General features: G+C 44.8%; 1 protein-coding gene and 1 long non-coding RNA gene across 2 annotated transcripts in view; one reads left to right on the top strand and one right to left on the bottom strand.

Annotated features, from left to right (window-relative positions):
* Window positions 1-16,468, top strand: part of SORCS2 (sortilin related VPS10 domain containing receptor 2) — a 132,539-nt gene that overhangs the window by 42,768 nt on the left and 73,303 nt on the right. The gene's annotated exons all lie outside the window — the stretch shown is intronic.
* LOC308592602 lies at window positions 6,782-15,143 on the bottom strand. Its single transcript, XR_014010574.1, has 3 exons — window positions 15,023-15,143; window positions 9,890-10,006; window positions 6,782-7,645 (listed from the first exon to the last, which is right to left on the bottom strand). It is a non-coding gene; the product is annotated as an uncharacterized lncRNA (long non-coding RNA).

The raw sequence follows: 16,468 nt of genomic DNA, 5'->3' as shown, positions 1-16,468 counted from the left end.
GCTTTTTGAGTGAGACATTCATGCTACATTTAATTCACACCTGTGGGTCAGTTGCGACACAACAGCAGGCCTCATTAAACATGTTGCCACCACTCCCCACCCTTTATGTAAATGTGTGCTTCTGTTCCCCCATGATTCACCCATGAAAGCAGTGGGAAAGAACTGTATGCTGGGCAGAAGAGCAAACTCCTAGGGGCTGAGGGGTTTCCAGGCCTCCACTAAAATATTTGAGAGGCCTGCCCCCCAAAAGTTGATGGGCAGTGCCATTCAAATGGTGTCTGTGCACCATGTCATGTGATCAGTTATGCAGGGCAGGGCTTACTCTCCCCCCCAATATTTTATTCAAGTTGGCACCCCAGATGTTGGGATTCCGCTCCCAATTTTTTCACCCCACAGTTTTTCAGGTCAACAGAAATGAGTGCTAACCTTCTACTAGATTCCACTATTATTTCCAGAAGTAGCTTTTACATTGTGTGGAAGATCACACAAAATGTGAAAATGATCAAGTAAGGAAATTTTGGGGAAATGAAATAAAACACTGTATGAATGCAGCTTCAGAACTGAATAATTCTAGGGAGTGTGGCCTGTACAAGAGAAGGGGCTTTAAAAAAGAGGAACAGAGAAATAGAAATTGTATTGTCATCCAGTTGTTGCTTCTAATATCCCAGGATTTGATGGATGCTCTGTAGGAAAGATCTTCAAGTGGGAGAGGTTGTGGCCATCAGAATTAAAGGGTTGTGAAACAGTATTTTAATTGTTTTGGTTAAGATGACTGATTTATTGTCTCTAAATCATATACAAAGCTGTTTTTTCAGTGTCCTGGATGTGGTGTTCATGGTGTCTGTGTTCAGTAATGTATGTAACATTAGATTTTCAGGTGATGTTCTGCTTTATGAAATGGGCTTTATCAGTTGTCCTGCTTTAAAGGTAACCATTTTCCTATGGGAGGTCCAAGTGATACAACAACTCAGTTTATCATGATGTGACCCAGAATTGTTGATTGGTGGTTTTATTTCAGCACTCAGCTGTAAATTTAATAGATTTTGAGGTTGGCAGAAAGCAATTATGGAGGCTTGCTGATTGCTTTTGTTGTGAATTGGCTGCCAATCGGGTTGGAGGAATATAGTAAATGCCCAGTGTATGTTGATGTTCAGGGTATATCCACAGTGTACAAGGTGGGCATCTGTGGTCTATATTTTCCAGTGCATGTGGAATGGAGTGGACCTCAGTTTTCTCGTTCACACATTGAATTCCCCTAGGAAGACCCCTGGATTTATTCCAGCCTGTGACATTTTGTATTTCCATTCTTTTGATACTAATGAGCTGTAAAAACACCAAGTTCTCTCAGTTTAGTTAGCTTTGAAGCTGACAAAACCTCCGAAATCTTCACTTCTTGCTCTGAGCTTTTTAAAAAGTCTAGTTCCCATTTCCTCTTTTTAGCACACTGGTTGCTTTGTTAGGAGTGGAGTTGGGCATTTGTAAGATTGGAGGACTTCCTGGCTTTCTGTGTGTCACCCTTGTTTTAGTGCCCAAGACAGACAAGAATTGGTCTTGTTAGGATGGGGCCATCAGGCATGCTTGAAGGACTGGGATAAATTACAGGCTGCTGTTAAATGAGGTGACCCGAGCTGGAAGCATATTGATAATGCCTGGTAATTTGGCTTATTTGTCAATCAGTTGCTTCAAAATGATGTTTGAAGGCCTGATCTCTGTTTTTCTGGAGCCAAAGATGTATAAAGCTGGAGTCTGGAATGTAATGAATACTGCTTAGTTCACATGACAGATGTCATTAATTATGGGTTGCCTTGGGACTAAATAATTGTGTGTGCCTTTGTGGTTTGTTCATTGGTTGTAATGCTGTGTTACAGAAATATAATGAAAGCAATTATCATAGTAGTCAAGACATGAGATGATAAGGATTTGATTATTCAAAGACTTGTCCAATCATCAGTTGACATATTCGAGGGACATCACTGCAATTGTTGTGGGTCCCAATGGTGTCCCATGGGTGTTTTCTGTCACAAGTGTGGAAGCAAAATATGTGCTTTTTTAAAAAAAAAACACATGTCTGATAAAAATGGTACAATTGAGCTTTCCCAGCTGTATGAACATGAGAGTGTAAAGACATGGTTTTACACAAGTTGCACACCCATTGTGTACTGCTGCCCTTTGACAAATTACAAAGATACAGGTCTTGTTGACTGAGCTGGTTTGAAGATAAAAGAAAGGCAGGGATAAGACATGACTTTGAGCAGGAGAAGAATGGGCCACCAAATCAATACCAGTAAGAGAGGGGATGGGAATGAAAGAGAGTCTGGGAGAAACAGCCAATGAATTCTATTGATCTTGAAGGGGGCACTGGAATATCCAGAAAGAAATGGCAGAGAAAGACAGAGATACAAGGAAGACAGAGCTATTGATCAGTGCAGAGTCAGTCCAGATTAAATGAAGCTATATGATCACACACAGAGAGAAATGTACTCAAAAGATGCCTTAATGAAAGAACCTTGAGGAGATAAAGTGGGGAATATTCTTATGGGGAATCTTGAAACAATGCACAAAAAGTATGATATCTAAGCACCAAGGACCAAGCCACATATGATGCGGGAGCTCTGTCACGGAGACTGTAATGCTCTGTATGTTTACCTGGGAGTAAGTCCTGTTGAAATCATTGGGATTTATTTATAAACATGATATGATTGCTACTTGAATCTCCCAGGTACAATACAAAGAAGTCATGGGGTTTGGGGCAGCAGTGCTGGAGAAAGGAGTGTTCAACTCTTCCTCTGTGTCATTTTCCTGATCAGTATTTCTTCCCACCTGCACAAACTGCTAATAGCCTAGCTAGAAAAAAGACAGACACCAAACATGCCCCCCCCACCCAGCCATTTTGGAGAGTGATTTCGAGTTGAGGAAATTGCACAGGGGCAAATGCTGCTAGGTGCCCCTTCACCCAGCACTGCTGCCCAAGTCCACTCAGTATCCCCACACCCATAAGTGCTTTAAAGCTCTCACATCATCTGTGTAGTTTAGCCCTGCAAAAATGAAAAGCAAGAGAAATACAAAGACCAGGCAAGAATTCCAGAAGATTAGCGTGAGCAACTGTGTGAAATGCGGAGAAGAAATAAAGGAACATAAGAAGAAAGATGACACCTTGACCTTTAACTACCAACAGACCATTTGACATGTTTTGTAAGGGAGGCCTTAGCAGAATAGTTTGAAAAGAAACCAGATTGCAGGGATTCAATAAGAGAAACAGGGAGTGGAGGGAGATTGAGACTGTAGGAATAGACTATAAGTAATAATAATTTATATGGAAAATATAGCAAAGCAATAGCTTGGGGAAAAGTATAAAGATAAAAGGTATTTGCCAAGAGGAAGGCTGTAGCTGGCTTGAAAGGTACTCATCATGAGTATCATAGTGGGGAGCGTGGGAAAATGACAAAGAGCCAGAGTTTCGGGCTACATGAGCACCAGAATCAGCTTGGGAGAGCCAAGTTTGACCATGAGCCAATATGTGGAGATGTTCCAACAAGAAGAGTTGCCGACAATTACAAATTTGTTAAACACTGAGCAGCAATTAAGAAGGCCACAGAAAAAGAGAAGCAAAGAAATAGGAACTTGTCAGTTTAAGACCGATCAGATATGAAGAAAGGAAACAGTGACTGCCAAGGGATAAAGAATGAGAGAAGAGAAAATCAGGACAGTGCATCCAGCAAGGTAGGAAGGCGAAAACAAATGCACAGAGGCATGCAAAGCTAAGCTAGTTCAAGGGCTGGTGAAGGCCAAAGGCATCTGCAGGGTGGGAGTGGCCTTGTGTGGTCTGGTCCCATGCTGCTCTTGGAAGAACATGTGGGCAGGTGGATGGTGAGCTTACTTCCTATACCATTGTTGCTTATCAGGGCCAGTAGTACTAATGTAGAAGGTAGCCACGCCATCCTGCCCACAAAGATGGTAGCATGTTACTGGAGCTGCATAGATTGGAAGGTGCAGCAACCATGCTCACACTGCCAATGTATCTTTTGAATTAGCCTTAGAAACAGCAGTTGACTGAATATATGGGTTGCACAAACAAGACTGGAGAGTGCAGATAAATTGTGTGTCATATTGTAATGTCCAGATATCCACAAGACCTCACACTTTTAATTTTTTAGGAAACTGACAAACATTTCCTTAAATGGACCCACAAGAAGGACCCGTGCTAAGCATGCTGCAAAATCAGTGCCATCTTTTTATGCATTTAACCAGTAGTGGCCAGTGGGGGGGGGAGAGGGACAGCTGCAGAGCTGGCCCCCTGATACTGGCATCGCTGCAGCTCCCATGGCAGAGCCAGCCTGGTGCTCCTGACCTCAACACCACTCTATGATGCCAACCTGCAGCAACATCAAGTGTTGGGAAGGAGGTCTCGCAGCTCAGCCATGCCACACTGGCTGCTACCACATTTCAATAAAAAAGTTTGGTGGCCATTTCCCGGCGTGTGGCTGCTGTCACATGCTGACAGCTTCTAGAAGCCACAGGTGAGAGCTGAGTGCAGGAGTGGGGGAGCAAAGGTGGACAAACTACCCCAGAAGGAGCATGACGTGTCCCCCACCAGAGGTACTACCCCTCCTCTAAGACCCCAGACACCCCAAAAGATTGCAAAGATTGTTGCTTCTGGTGACTCATGTGACGGAAACCAAGCCCCTCCCCCATGGTGATACATGAGTGCCATCATATGTGCCGCCTCCCCTCAAACAGTCGCCGGTGCATAGGCATGATATGTCTCCTCAATGCACTACATCACATACACACCCCAAAAACCCAAACAGAATCCCAAAAACCTAAGCAGATTTCTCTAATAAAGGCTCACACCTGTGAGGTCTTAAAAATTTTAAGTGTCAAGTTGTCAAAACTTGTGCTGTCAAAGTTGTTGCACCACAGCGCCCCTAGTGGCCACTCCGTGGTAGTAGCAGGCAATGCCACAGGTTTCAATGAATGAAACACCCCACTGCAATTGTAGCAAGCAGCACCACGGGATAGGGGCCACTCTATCTATTTAAACTGAAGCAATTAATCAAGCTTGTTTTGCTAGGGAAAGTTTGTATATATGAATGTTTCGTAAATGATTTATTCTATAACATAAACCTCCAAAATTACCCCCACACACTTGTATTCTGGGAAACCTCTGCTGCCATAATCCCCTAAGTGTAAGATTCCCAGTACATTTCCAAGCACAATTCAAAGTGTTGGTGCTGACCTTTAAAGCCCTAAACAGTCTCGACCCAGTAAACCTGAAGGACATCTCCACCCCCATCATTCAGCCCCAGACACTGAGGTCCACCTCCGAGGGTTTTCTGGTGGTTCCCTCACTGTAAGAAGGGAACCAGGCAGAGGGCCTTCTTGGCAGTGGCACCCTCCCTGTGGAACACCCTCCCATCAGATGTCAAGGAGATAAAGAGCTACACAACTTTTAGAAGACCTTTGAAGACAGCCCTATATAGAGAAATTTTTAACATTTGATGTTTTATTATGTTTTCATATGTACTGAAAGCTGCCCAGAGTGGCTGGGGAAACCCAGCCAGATTTGCGGGGTATCAATTGTTGTTGTTGTTGTTGTTGTTGTTGTTGTTGTTGTTGTTTGTTGTTGTTGTCGTCACGTAGGCTCCAGCTTCTCAGGGGAAGGATCTGGGCAGGGTTTCTCCAGCACAATGGTTCTTGGTGGAGATGATTGAGGAGGTGTATGGCAATGATTGCCCAGACTTTCCAATGAATAGGATGTACCAATCCTGTTGATTGCTCATGTTGTTATTTGAATGTAACTGTTTAGAATGTTTCATGCAAATTCTGTCTGGAAAGGTGTAAGACAAAATGTTTGGTTTGACGCATTGTGATATTGACCTGTCTGACCTGCTGTAACCCCTTCTAATTTTGTGATGCACCTTTGACGTTTTCTGTGCCACAGATGCTTTGCTTATTGTTTTGTGGGAAATGTAAACCTTCAGAAGGCAGAACGTCCTTTAGGTTCTCCTTTCTTTGCTTTTAGAGAGGTTGAATCTTTGTCACGACTAATAAACGATCAAAGGCTTAACAGCCCACTTTGCTTATGGATTTTTGCCTGGTTGTCTTTTCTGTTAGTCTTCTACTCTGACCAGGGAGCCTAGCTTCTAGCAAAAACCTCAGGACAGCGAGCTCCAATTTCGTGTTGCAACGGAAAGCAAATTGATAGCACTCACAATGGCAATGCTAACTTCCATCCTTATTTCTGACTGAGTTTACAGTAGATTGCTAAGAGCCAGGGACTCACTTGTTCCTAAGATCCAGCCTGGCTCCACATGAAGCATCTCAGTTGTCCCCAGGGATGTCGGTTGAATTTGCAATATAATGTGCAACGTGGCTCTTCCATGACTGTAGCTCAAGCAGCCTGACGTGAATATATACAGATTGGGGGGTGGGGGTGGGAGAGAGCCCAGCAGTCTTAGCTGCTACTCAAGGGGACCAACTGAAATGAATGAACCTGACTAAGTTATGTCCATCAATTTCAATGGGTCTACTCTGAGTACAACTTAGCTGACTGCCATCCATTTCTAGCTGACTAGAAGTCACAGGTTTGGAGAAAGGCTGATCCACACATTGCATTCTCCATGTGTGACCACAGATAGCTTTGGACAGGTTGCATGGAGCAAATTTTGAATGTCTGAATAAGCACTTAGACGTTTTCTGATCTCAGCAAGGTAAGAAAACATTGCAAAAAGCATGTCTTACATATTTGAAGACCAAATAGGTTTCAGTTCTCTTTGTGCATTGCTGCTAGAGATGTGATCACTTTCTTTCAAGTTCTTTCTCCATATAGCTCTGGTACCAAAGGGGGAGAAATTGGGTTCCATTTGCTTTTTAATGTAAACTGTCTTATTTTCATTTTTCAAACCAATATATGAATATGAAATGCAACCACCTTTCAAAATCTAATTTCCTAGGTTTCATTAATTTTAGAATTTGGTAAAATTGAACACTGCCATGATGTCAGACATGCCTGTGATTTTAGCCACATCTTGCCAGGCATGTGTGACACCATGAGAGTTTTCAGTTTTACCAAATTTTCCAAACTAGTGAGAAATTGGATATGAACTTGCTTCCAACTAAAATGTTGGAAAGTCAGTGTTGTTGAAAGGTCACTAGGCAGCACTGAAATCGGTAGCTAGACATGCTTCTATTCTGTTACCAGTGGTTTGCCCATCTATTGTATTTTTTATAGAAGTGAGACACTGTTCTTTTCCAGGGGGTTTGTGAGAAATGTGCTACTCCTGTGGGTTCAGCCTGTCAGCTGTGGTCATTCTCCCCCAAGCACATTTTCTGATTATTAAAAATGCATGATGTGGTAAGGCCCGCAGTTCCTTTTTTTCTGCACCTAAAAGATCTGCTCCCCCAAAGTATTGAAAAATTTAACACCTTACTGACAGAATGTGTTCAGAAGATCAGTTTGTGAGTCTGCGTTAGCACTTTCAGAGGTTTTGTGCTGTGAATATACTTAGTACAAAAGTCTTGTAGAGAAGGTTTCTGATCCTGATTCTTGTTATGCACTGTCTTTCTCAAAGCTGCACACCTGCAGTGCTGTGACTAGTAGGTTTCCTGGCCAGAAGTTGTTGGCTATACAACAGGTCATCTCTTGCTGTAAAAAGAAATATAAGCCCCCAAATGTATCTTGTGCATTGCACTCTCTCATCTTGACCACAATGCCCTCTTCTCTGTTCATCTTTTCGTGTGTTGCCCTACGTTTTCTTCCATGCCAAATTCACTGTATATTCTCATTTTTGTGTGAAGGAGAAAAGACTATGATTTCTCAAAAGGCAAATAATTATAGCAAATTGGACTCTGCTGCCTGTCAAACCTATAATAGCTGGAGAGATGTAAGACTCTGCCAAGCAAAGGTGATGATCTGATTTACATTCCCAAATTCAATTCAGATCAATCCCCAAAGGCAATTTTGACTTAAGCAATGCTTTAGAGGGATAAAGGGGGAGTTCCAATCCTACAACAAAGAGTATTGAGAGCTATGATATGCCACTTAGGATTTCAAAATGCTTATAATCCAGGGGAAGGAAACCTTAACATTTCCAAAATAGTATCATGGAACATGATATGGGTGACTTAATACAATTGTAGATGGAAAGCAAGTAGAACATTTAACTGAATTCCATATTATACTCCTCTGGAAGACAAGGATTTTATTGTCAAATTGGATTTCTCCTCAGGGGTATGTAACTTTTAAAACCTGAGCTCTTGCATCAGTCAGGAAATTAATATGAACATAAAGCAATCCTGCCAGCTCCCATAGTTTTGTCACTATAAGCACACAAAGTTGGTATGAAGAACCACATTTTGGGAGGGTGTGTGTGGAATCTATAAGCTCTCTCTCTCTCTCTCTCTCTCTCTCTCTCTCTCTCTCTCTCTCTCTTCCTCTTCCAAAATTCTCAAAGTAATCATCTGCCAAAGATTTATTACTTTGGTAATATTTACTATATGCCGTATGCTGCTGGGGAACCAGTTGTCTCCAGCAAGGAAAGGGTTTAGATGGGGAGAAAACTAGCTGAGGAATCCATTATTCAGAATGCTTGTTACTTCCAGCCATGTCCCTGTGTTTAAGAATGAGTTGGCTGAACGGGAAATTGGTGGGTGGTGGTGGTTAAGTAGGTCATACGGTTCAAAATGGTTCAATGGATCAATTTGAAACTTGGCAGTATAGAAGAGGTAAGTTTGAGGATGCCAGATTTCAAGCAGAAAGGATGACAAAATTGGTTATTTTAAGAGATTAAGTTATTTACATGGTTTACACTGAGGGAAAGTAATTTCTGTCTGCCCAAGAGCCCCCACTCTCCCCCAGTGCCAATTCTAAGTCATGTAAAGAACTCAAGTTGGAGTAAAACCAAGAAAACATTTGGGCAACTTAATGATATGTTTTAAAATATATTAAAAACAAAAACCTGTAACAGGGTAAACATTTTCTGGTCTGGAAATACTATCGTGGGGAAAGCATCACGTTGATATTTTGTTTGTCAGACCTCTTATATCTTGTGTGTGGTCTTTGATTTATTTTTGCATCCTTCACCTCCATCGCAAAAGGGCACAAATATCCACATAACAACATATATGCAAGTTTCATGCAAATTTGTGTGTTTTGTGAATGCAGCAGAAATCCCAATTCACACAGGCACACAAAATCCTGATGGCACTCCTCTTCAAAAGTGTATTGTAAAGTTGTTGCAAGGGCTTCATTTCATCTGGAAGGAAACCACCTGTTTCTTGTAAAACTGAACCGGTGGTGCAACTGCAGTGGAGTTAAAGGGCAAAGACATTGAATATGTGCATTTGCCAAAGTGATTTTGGAATCACTGGGTATGTTTCGCCTAGAAAAGACAAGATTGAAAAGAGATACAATAGCCATATTGAAATATCTCAAGGGGCATCACATGGAAGAGGGAACAAGCTTATTTTCTCCTGCTCTGGAGGGTGGGACTCAAACCAATGGCTTCAAATTACAAGAAAGGAGATTCCAACTAAATACGAGGGAAAACTTTCTGACAGTCAGAGCTGCTTGACAGTGTAACGGTTTCCCTCAGGAAGTTGTGGACTCTCCTTCATTGGAGGTTTGTTTTGAAGCAGAGGTTGGATGGCCAACTCTCATGGATGCTTTAGCTGAGATTCCTGCATTGGCAGGGGGTGGGACTAGATGACCCTTGGGTACCTTCCAGCTCTAAGATTCTATGATTCCCTTAGGGTCCCTTTTATAAAATAGAGAATTTTAATGGCACTTGTGGGTGTTCCCAGGCATGCGAGAACAGAATCCCTGTGCTAGGAAACTGAACCCTGCAACATTCCTCAGCTGAAAATAGGGACTTTTCTCAGCCCAACTCACCCAACTGATAAGCGTCGGCTCATCTTGAGCTTGGCAGCAGCAGCACTAACAGGGAAATAGGGACATTCTGGGATCAATTCAGAGGCCAGGATGGCTTTTGTAATTCCAGGACTGGCCCTGGAAAATCAGGAAAAAAGATTCCAGACCTTTGGGTAATATAGGTCCAGTGTGGAGCGGATCTTCAATACGTGATCTGTTCAAGCATTATGTCTTTACAGTATATGAGCCACACCACTAAAAATGGTGAATTGGTACCAATTGGTGCTGGATAAAGTTGAATGTGTGTGGTTTTTTGTTTTTGTTTTTTGCAAGATTTATACCTCAGTAGTTGGAAGATAGGTGGTAATCTTGCAGTTTTCACTGTCTTACATATTTTCAGTGATGCTAAAGTTGGTGCCCAGTTCCTTATGCGACAAAGAGCCAAACTAATAGCCTCAATAGTTTATTTGATCCTACACCAGAAAATATGAATTATAATACCCCATATCGTACATTGCAATCACTTCTCCCCTTCAAGATACATTATTGTTTGCTGGGATAAAGATTGTTGTTCTTGAGCACTTCAATGCTTGATGACTTCAGCCTGCTGCTATGAATTAGAGGACTGTAGCTTTGCACCCCAAAAGAAGCGCCAGGCCACCCCCAAACGATACTTCCACAGCACCAGGGGATTGTCTCCTATGACATTCCATAGAGTTTTATCTCACCCACTGCTTCCTTTTTCTGCAAGGCATAGTCATTGCCCAAGTCAGCCCAAGACATTTTGGCACCTAGGGTGAACCGCAAAATGGTGGTGCCACACTCACAAACACCCAGGTGGCGTTGGAGGGTGCTGCTGAGGAGGAGACAGATCTGGCCTCCAAGGAATGCGCCACAGCCATCAGTGCTACTGCAGCAACGGCAGCAGCAGGCAATGCATTCCTTGGAGGCCAGATCTGCTGCCCCTGTGATCCAGCTGCCTGCATAGGCGCCGACTCCATGGGGCTTGAGGGGGCCCGAGCCCCCTCAAAAATTCGTTTGGGGGGGCTCAGCCCCCCCAATAATCTCGGGCGGCGGTGGGCGCGTCCGCGGCTTTTATAGGGCGCCCGGCGCGCACCAGCTCGATAACGGGCACCGGCGCGGCGGGGGGCGCCAGGCCGGGGGAGGAGGGCGGCCGGCCTGTCTCCTTGGCAACCCCATTGAGCAGCGCCGGCTCCCCCGGGAGGGCCATCCCCCCGCGCCGCCGATCGCCAACACCGCCGACGCTGTGGCTGCCCGAGCCCGAGCCCGACCCGGAGCCCGACCCTGAGCCCGAGCCTGAGCCCGAGCCCGAGCCCAAGCCCGTCAGTCAGTCAGTCAGGAAGGAAGGAGAAATGGGGAGGGAGACGAGGGAGGAAAATTGCGCGCAGGGTGAAGAAAGGAGAAGGGCGAACGAGACGAGCTTCCAACCCAAAAAAGGGCTGGAAGACTGGGAGGATGCAGGATCGGGAAAGAAAGCGACGCCTTCCCCGCCCGCGACGTCACCCGCTTGTCATTGGCAGCGCAGCGGGCGCCCAGAGGGGCTGGGCACCGGCGCAGGGCCGCTCCGCAGCCGCGGAGGATAGCTGCGCGGCTAGCAAGGTGCGCCGCGTAGAGCGCGGCCCTTGTGTGGCCCGGTGGCCAGGCAAGCTCGGGCGGGGACCCCCATGCGAATCTAAGACGGGAGAAGAGGGCAGAGCAAAGGGGGTCCCTTCCCCAACCTTCGGCTCTGAGACTTCCCTGAGCCCCAGAAAAGCGAAAGGATTTTCTCTTCTTCTTTTTTTATAAATATTTTATTAAGGTTTCAAATACAAAGTTAGAAACATACACTGAAGAAAAAAGTAAAAGAACAAGAAAAAGAAAAAAAGAAAAAGAAGAAAAGAAAACCAACCATTCAACACATTTTTTATATAACTAACTGGACTTCCTCGCATCTCCCTTACCCTGCATTCTTTATAATAAAGATATCAGCAAATTATTACCTTGTTTCGTACCTTATTTTGTACTTTTCAAATACTATACCTCTAAATTTAACATACTTTTCATCAGTTACTTATATCTTAAATTAAACATAGTATTACCTTAGATTTTGACCTTTTCTTACTTAAAATATAATTTCCTGTTTCCCAAATCTAATTGCTGAAGCTATAGTTTCCGAATCGTGTAAATTTTTAACATTCATACAACTTATATTGTTTTTGTAAATAGTCCTTAAATTTTTTCCAGTCCTCTTCCGTTGTTTCTTCTCCCAAATCTCGGATTCTGCCAGTCATTTCAGCCAGTTCCATGTAGTCCATCAATTGCGTCTGCCACTCTTCCAGTGTGGGCAAATCTTGTGTCTTCCAATATTTTGCGATAAGTATTCTTGCTGCTGTAGTTGCATACATAAAGAAAGTTCTATCCTTCTTTAACACTTTCTGGCCAACAATGCCCAAGAGGAAGGCCTCTGGTTTCTTGGGAAAGGTATACTTAAATACCTTTTTTAACTCATTATAGATCATTTCCCAGAAGGCCTTCACTTTTGGACAAGTCCACCAGAGGTGAAAGAATGTCCCTTCAGCCTCCTTACATTTCCAACATTTATTATCAGACAGGTGATATATTTTTGCAAGCTTGACTGGGGTCATGTACCACCTATAAATCATTTTCATAATATTTTCCTTCAAGGCATTACATGCCGTGAATTTCATTCCGGTGGTCCATAACCTTTCCCAGTCCTCAAACATGATGTTATACCCAATATCCTGAGCCCATTTTATCATGGCTGATTTGACTGTCTCATCCTGAGTGATTTTCTCTTCAACCTGCCCTCCATCCTCTTGCAGAAAACTCTTTGCCTGCCCTGCCCGTATCTCGTTTTTGCTTTTTAATTCCACACACGCACCCTTCGGACTTCGTGGCAATCGGGCGCGCGGGTGCGTTTCCTAAGAGAGTGAGTACCCCCGCCTCCTCCTCACCTGCTCCCTCGCCAGCCAGCCAGCCGCGCGCCCTGGCCGGAGAGCCCTGGCCGTCCCCGTCGCGCAATCGGCTGGATCTCCCTTCAGCAGGCCGTGCTCACAACTCGGCCCAGGGACCCCCCAGCAGCGGATCTCCGGCCCAGCTGAAGAATCCGGCAACAAGCCCCCTCCTCCCCAATCGCTCCGCCGAAATACGCTCCAAAACCCCCCAGATAGGCCGCCGGCCACCAAGTCTAGTGGCGCCCTGAGCGAGGGTCTCTCCCCAACACCGCCACCTCGAACTGCGTTCTCCCGGCTACCCGAGCGAACCAGCGGCAGGACCCCGGTATGGGCCCCCCCAATATTTTTTATAAGTCGGCGCCCCTGGCTGCCTGAGGCAGTTGCCTCACTTTGCCTCATGGGTGGGCCGACCCTGGCCACTGCCCTCCATGACAGTAATGGCCACAGCTGCCACAAATGTTCAAGGGAACTGTAGATTTGCTCCTCCAAATAAGCACTGGGTCACTTCCCAAAGACAGCCCTACATAGTGTGCATGTTTGCAAGGGAGCCCTGCAAGAGGAGAAACATCTGGCATGGGGGATTTGAAGATGAGGAGCAGTGCAGTTCCCTGCAGTTCCCTGTTCAAAATCACATTCTCCAGTAGCCAGTTTTCTTAGCCAATGCATCTTGTCACAGTATTGTTGCACACTTGAGTGCTCCTGTGCCACCGAAAGGTCAGTTCCCCTTACTCTCAGTTGCCACAAAGTACAGCTCATAACATGCCCCTCATTCATTTCCACTGTGTAAATGCAAATAGGACCAATAATGTTTATTGTACTACTGCATTATAGGACTCAGAAAGTTGATTGCATTCTACCTAATATGGAAATTTTCATTTACTTCTAATCGGGCTCCCTCATTAACTATTCTTCTAAAATGTCAACCTGGCAGCCTTTCAAGTGGGAAATTGATTTCTTTTGTTTTCTGTTTTTTAAAATAGCAAAAGGCTGATCTTCAGGTTGGGCTATTTATCTGGAAGATGCTCCAGAGGTGAAAACTAGACTGTCACTTTTATCTCACAGTTTCAGCAATACTCAGTTATTGCTACAGTCAGTTCCCTGGGTGTATACGTCTGAGAGTTAAAAACAAAAACCCGGAAAAGAGAATGAGAATATACACATTCCCTTTAGCACAGCTTTTGAAGGGAATCTGCATAAAATGTTTCCTCTAATTTCCCTTTTCGTGCCTAAATAAAAAACACTATTTTTGTGTATAACACTCAGTCACTTGAAGTCACCCTAAAATAGATAAGCACATTTATCCTTGCCCTTATAATAGAACCTGTTATCTGTTGTTGTTTTTTTTGATAATAGAACCTGTTATTAAATTGATGGCAGCAGATGGCCGTATTGTTGCAATGTGAAGATGTTCCCATATGCTGTTGTGATAAAATGGTGGTTTGTTGTTGTATCTCCACAAGCCGTAATTCTTGCAGGGCTTATGGAAGAGTAGCAGTACTGTATTTCTCTAGCCTAGTGAAACACAGGAACCTTTTTTGTACCAAGACAGACTATTCCAGCTGAGTTTTGTCTGCAGTGATGGGCAGGTGTCAGACTTGTAGGATCTACTTTGTTTTCTTCCCTAGAACCTTGAGATCTATTAGTCCAACGCATTTAATAGACCCCTAGATCCAGAACTCCATAGTAAGAGGTGCTTCCATCGCCCCATTTATTTAGAGGCCTAGGAGGGCGTGGGGTTGAGGAGGCAACCCATTCACGTTTTTCTCTTTTCACCAGATGACACAGTTGTATAGAGGACTGGCAAAGATAAGCCTGATGCAAGGTGTATTGACATAAGCAGTGATAAGGAGAATATTATTTAGCTCTTGGAGATAGTTGTACACCCTTTAAGCCAAATATTCAAAACAACCAGTAGGGGTTGAGAGGTGGTATGGAACAATTTGCCTTAGGTACAAATTGACTTTATTCGTCTTGAGCAATTTTAGCCTTCGGTGTGATGCCACCTTTGCCCCGTCAAAGCCTTTGGATGAATGCCAAGTTAAAATAGAAATTGAGATTAGTCTATTCAGCTACAAATATTTGATTGTCAATCACCATCACTATTTTGAATGACAATGTGTGTGTAACTGAATGTTGTATTAACACAATAATTAACACAAAAATACAGTTTTTCATCTACCTGGGTAATAATTATTTGTTAATTGGAATACTTAAAATACCAGTTTTTTCTGCCCTTACTGAGACTTTCAAAGTGGCCGACAATCACCATAAAAAGATCTACCAATAAAACAAAAACAGCAACAGCAGTCTTTAAGCAAAAGCAATCTGCCAAAAAAAGGAGAAAACTTCAGTAATTTACTGAGTAAATAGCTGTCTAAACAACAGTGTCTTAACAGCAGAAAGGGCTGGGGAGTTCAGAGCCTGCTTTCTCTCTGCCTCGGAGGGCCGTGGGGCGTGGAGCAGACCTCCCCGATGATCCAAGCATGTGGGTGGACTCATGTGGAGAAGGTGGGCCTTTATATATCCTGCTCTGGAATGCTTTAAGCCAGCGGCCAGCAACCTTCTTCAGCCGTGGGCCGGTCCACCGTCCCTCAGACCACGTGGTGGGACGGACTATATTTTGAAAAAAATAATGAACGACTTCCTATGCCCCACAAATAACCCAGAGATGCATTTTAAATAAAAGGACACATTCTCCTCATGTAAAAACACACTGAATTCCGAACCATCCGTGGGCCGGATTGAGAAGGCGATTGGGCCGCATCTGGGTCCCCAGGCCTTAGGTTGCCTACCCCTGGTTTAAGCCTTTAAAGGTTGGAAGCAGCACTTTGCATTGGGCCCAGAAACAACTGAATTGAAACTGGTTTTGTTTTGTCTGATAGTTTGAATCTTGCCAGCATTCTTACTGTGGTATTTGGCATTCAGCTGAAGTTTACATTCTTCAAAGGCAGCCCCACATACAGTTAGAAGTTATGTATAGCTAGATCTTGCTAGGATGCTACTAAGGCAGGCAGTAAAATACCGTATTTTGCGCCCCATAAGACGCTCCGGCCCATAAGACGCACCTAGTTTTTTGGGGGGGAAATAAAGGGAAAAAATTATTTTCCCCCAGGCGCGGGGCTGGGGCAGCCCGAGCTTCCCCCGACCCCAGCCCGCAAACAGGCAGCTCTCTGCAAGCCGTGGGAGCCCAGCGGTGGTTCCCGCTGCTTGCGGAGAGATCCGCGAAGCCTGCAGGCGCTGGGATCAGCGCGCGCAGGCTTCGGGATGCCTGCAACTCTCCCCAAGCAGCGGGAACGTTCCCGCTGCTTGCGGAGAGATCCGCGAAGCCTGCAGGCGCTGGGATCAGCGCGGGCAGGCTTCGGGATGCCGGCAACTCTCCCCAAGCAGCGGGAACGTTCCCGCTGCTTGCGGAGAGATCCGCGAAGCCTGCAGGCGCTGGGATCAGCGCGGGCAGGCTTCGGGATGCCTGCAACTCTCCCCAAGCAGCGGGAACGTTCCCGCTGCTTGCGGAGAGATCCGCGAAGCCTGCAGGCGCTGGGATCAGCGCGGGCAGGCTTCGGGATGCCTGCAACTCTCCCCAAGCAGCGGGAACGTTCCCGCTGCTTGCGGAGAGATCCGCGAAGCC

The sequence above is a fragment of the Podarcis bocagei genome (assembly GCF_964188305.1).
Source record: "Podarcis bocagei genome assembly, chromosome: 8".
Taxonomy (NCBI): domain Eukaryota; kingdom Metazoa; phylum Chordata; class Lepidosauria; order Squamata; family Lacertidae; genus Podarcis; species Podarcis bocagei.
The sequence above is the reverse complement of the archived record's forward strand: the minus strand, read 5'-3'. Positions and strand labels throughout refer to the sequence as shown.